Consider the following 4,781-nt stretch of genomic DNA (forward strand, 5'->3'; position numbering starts at 1 on the left):
AATAATCATTATTTCTAAAATATTTTTGGGACCATGGGTCAATTTTCACATATATTTAAAATAAACAATAATTCACTGCTTAAATAATCACATAATATTATGAAGAAAAATTCGTCCACTCCAAACAATGCCTGCAGTCAAGTTCGATTTTTCGAAAATCCAAAATTCAGCTCCAGATTTTTGAATCGAATTTTCTTAGTTTGAAATTTAATTAAACTGCTGAAAAATTCTTTAATACATAGAAATTATTTGCTATTAATTAAAAAGTAAGCCCTAAGTTTTTAAATTCATTAAAGTCAATGGTCTAGGAGGGCTCCTAAGAATTTTTTCTTTGGAATAATATTATGCACAGGATTTCTTTCAAATTATAAAGAGAAAATTGTACATAAGGAATAAATAAAAAAATGTCTATACTGCATGATAGAAAAATTTTTTATTTCTGTGTACAAAAAATAGAGGAATTTTTTCAGTATAATAAATTAAGATTGTTTATCGATTGACTAATCGATTTAATTGAATTTTGTATTACTGGAAATAAGATTTGATATGAAATACATATTTTTAAAATACTCGTTATGGAGACTATTCTCTTTAGATTAAAAAAATAATGTGCATATTATTTCAGCCAGAAAATTTAGCGGAATCTCTAAAAACAATTGTTTAAAATTGAAATAAAATGTATATCAATGTTTTTTTAGCAAAAAAAAAAAACTTTAGGTGGTACTGCTTAAAAAATTAAAAATAAAATTGTTCTTCACCCTAATTCACATCGTACAAATAATCGAATTTATATTTTACTGTTTAATTAATGAAAAACGTAATTTATTCATCGTTATTATCAACAAAAGACTTCAAATTTTCTTAAATTATTGATGACGTATCCTTAATACTGCAAATAATCGAATTTAGTTATTTGAGAATTATCAAAAAATTTGCACACCAAAACCTATCTTTTTCCTGTTTAATTCATTAAAAACGTGTTTAATCTTCATTGCTTTTGAGATTTGACATTTTGTGCAGGCAGCTTTTGAAATTTTTTAAACTATTCCTTTAAAGTAACTTATTTATCGTTATTAATAACAAAAGAATTCAAATTTTCTTTCATTTCTTAAATATATTCCTTGCACATTTCAGAAGAAGTATAAAAAGGAATTTTAAGCTCAGTGAAACATAATTCTTTGAAAAGTTTTACAAGTATCCTAAAATTTTTAAACTTTGAATTCAAGATGATGAAAATGAAAGTATCTGTCTTGTTCCTGACTCTGCTAGTACTGGTAAGCTCACAAAAACCAAATTTGAGCAAAAGGGCCGTTCCCGAAATTTTAACAAAAATTACAATTTCTACAATTAATTACAAAATTTTCGTCAAATTCTTAGAAGAGGCAGATTTATTTATTAGAGAGTACGGGATAATAAATAAAATTCAGAATTTCAAAAAAATGCAAGAACGCTGCCCAAATTTTTTTGTTTAATCATTACTTCTTTGTTTACCTGTCACAATTTTTCAGGTGTCAATTAAAAAGCTACATTATTGTAGAGAAACATATTTCGTGATGCTTGAAAGTCAAGATTGTGAAGAATTCAGAATGGCGCCTTCTGAAATACTTAAAAACTCGTATTTTTATACTTTTCGTCCAAAGATCTTGAAATAAAAAAAAATTAATTGTATTGTTATGAAGTGTATGAGTGGAAGTAGATCTCGAAATTTTTACTGAAATAGAAACGGCGCGTCAGTACTATTTTTTTAAAGTTACATAATGTTTTCAAACTTAAAAAAAAGAAACACATTTTTGGAAAGGATTTAGAGATTCTTGAAAATTTATTTTTCTTTAAGTTTCAAAGGTTGGCTAATAAAATACCAAACAAGTTAACATTTTTTACCGTTCGGCATAAAGTTTTTAAATTTCATCAAGTGACAAAATGTCCAGTATACTGCAGCTTTACCAACTTTTCAAACAAGTAGGTTTGAGAATCACTAAATCCTTTCCGAAAATGTATTTGATATATTGTTTAAATTTGTAAAAATTATGTAACTATTTAACTTTAGTGAAAATTTCGAGATCTACTTCGAAACATACACTTTGTAACAATACAATTGATTGTTCTTCAAAATTTGAAGCTCTTTGGAAAAAGCCTAAAAATACGAGTTTTTGAGTATTTCATAAGACGCCATTTTAAATTTTTTAATATTTTGACTTTCAAGCATCACGAAATGTTTCTTTAAAATAATGTAGCATTTTAATTGATGCCTGGAAAGTTATCACCGATAAACAAAGAAATAATGAATTTGAAAAACAAAATTCGGGTGCCATCTTGAACTTTTTCAAAATTTTGAATTTTAATAGTCATTAAGTGCTTTCCAGTAAATAAATCTGCCTCTTGTAAGAATTTGACGGAATGTTGTTATTAGTTGTAGAAATTGTAATTTTTGTTTAAATTTAGGTATCCGCCATTTTCTAAATTTTAATGAAAAAAATTTGGTATAGATATACTTTGTCACCATATTCTAAAAATCATAATTGTACAGAGCCAAAGAAACCCGATTAAATATTAAAAAATTAGCTAAATTTAAAATTGTACGGTACTTTCCGCCATGTTAATTGCATGATTAATTTTTTGGTCTTTTAGATAAAATAATGGGGCGAGATCAAAGAAATTCAAAAGAAAAAATTCAAAAAGAGTTCCAATAGATACCTGTAAAGAGCCAAAAGTGTTCCTTTAGAGCGCACTTGCAATGTCTCAGTCTGGGGAACTTTTTTAACTGCGCTTGCGTCGCGCCGACCACCCGATTGGTCACTGTTCGCGCTGATTTTGAATAATATAAATATTCAGATTTAATATTTATGATAATTAATTATTTGAAAATGCATCCAAAGTAAATTCTGACTTCAGAAAAAAAGATTTTTTTCTTAAATTTAGTATTTTAAATGTTTCAATATTCTAATCAAAATGTAATCAAATGTTTTACTTTCAAGCAAAAAATATTAGTTTAAAAAATATAAATATGATTTGATTATTTGTATACAATATTATATATTTTATTATATTTATACAATAATAAATTAGTAATTGTAAATCAGGTGTTCCTCAAGTTATTAAAAAAATGTATAATATAACATTTATCAGCATCGTAACTAATTTTAGTGATTTTATTTTAAGTAAAATCGTTAGAAATAAACAAATTTAATTTTAAAACTCGCCAGAGATCGAGATTAATCATTAGGACAAACAAAAATTATGCATTTCTCTGAACGCAAAATTCATAACCTCTTTTTATTTAAAATCGAATTTTTGTCTCTGTCTCTTCAAAATCTTATTTAGGATTAGGAAAATTTTATTTAGCATTTCCCAATCACTATTTATTGTAAATGTTAAATCTGAGCCCGTGTAGAAATTTCCCCAGTTGACCCTAATACAACAAGGTTTCTGGTCGGATCCTGGCCGAGCTACCCCTGGCTGGGTTTCATAGACAGGAACCGGGCGGGAGCCGGTCGGGCTACAATTTTCTCGAATCACATAGTCCGGGGCCGGCTGGGCACTGGTCAGGTTAATGTTTTTTTAGAAATTACACATTTTTCAAGAGCCGTGATATTATCAAAGACGTGATTATGGATTCTAGATGAATTATTATTTGAAAATTATAATTTAAAGATTTATTATATCAGTGAAAGAAAAATTAGCTTTTTTAAATTATTAAAAAAAAACATTAAAATTTTTCGAATAATTTAACATTTTAGATTAAACTCTTATCGATTCTGCTATGTGCAACAACAGAAATGATACAATTTTTATAAACTTCTCTATATTCAGACAATATTTAGCCTGTACAATTTCAAATTTACCGCCAAATATAGCGCCTGCTGTATCTGTCGTCTGCATGGTCAATGAACCTTATTTCAGTAATTAGTTTGAAACCCCCACTTAGTGCGCGAATAATTATTATTTTTAATTAAAATATAGTCTTGTGTATACAGCTTTGACTTTCTTCTTTCCTAACCTTAAATCACCACGTGGCTTCGAAATTGCTATGAGATTCTATCATCAGGGAATAAAATTCGACTCCAAGTTTCTTGCCAGAATTGGTTCACTTGAATTGACTTTTAAAGTTCATCGTAAGCTTTATGATGAGCCTTAAAAGACAAAATAAGTTACCAATTGCTCGCCTGAAGCAACATTTCTTAACCGCTTTTTGGCCAGATTACCCGATCGGATCCTGGCCGGTATTGAAGCTGGGATCCGACTAGTTTACCGTGACGTTTTTAGCCGGATTCCCCGACCAGCCCGCGGGCTTAAAGCGGGGCTATCCAGCTGGGACTCGACCGGATTCCTGATTGGATTCCTACACGGGAGTATTTATATAATTCAACATCGGCGCGTTAACAGTGACCAATCGGGTTGACGGAGCGACGCAAGCGCAGTTAAAAACGTTGCCAAGATTGGGGACACTGCGCACTTGAACAGAACATGAAGGCGCATTTACAAACCAACCATTTGCAAAGTACGACTGACAAGCTAGGGATCGATTTACAGTTGTCGACCGATGACTTGAGATGAAAAGTTTCTTGCATATGAATATGCAATTATGTTCACACTTTTTCTACATAACCTGCAAATTATATTTATTTAAGTCATTATATCTATTTTCATTTAGGTAGTATTTCGTACTTTAATCAGCTTCATTGATTATGTTCATTACAATTCGATCACATGTGTTCTTTAAGGTAAAAATGATGTTATTAATTAAACGACATGTCGAAGTAGTCAAAGCGAAAAATAGGTTT

The 4,781-nt window shown here is 29.2% G+C and overlaps 1 long non-coding RNA gene across 1 annotated transcript in view; it reads left to right on the forward strand.

The window, feature by feature from the left end:
* Positions 1-1,156: 1,156 nt before the first annotated feature.
* LOC117182196 overlaps positions 1,157-4,781 on the forward strand; it is a 4,228-nt gene continuing 603 nt past the window's right edge. Inside the window, exon 1 of the long non-coding RNA XR_004468281.1 lies at positions 1,157-1,274. This is a non-coding gene — a long non-coding RNA (uncharacterized LOC117182196). The remainder of the gene's footprint in view (positions 1,275-4,781) is intronic.

Source organism: Belonocnema kinseyi, chromosome 10 (genome assembly GCF_010883055.1).
Source record: "Belonocnema kinseyi isolate 2016_QV_RU_SX_M_011 chromosome 10, B_treatae_v1, whole genome shotgun sequence".
NCBI lineage: Eukaryota > Metazoa > Arthropoda > Insecta > Hymenoptera > Cynipidae > Belonocnema > Belonocnema kinseyi.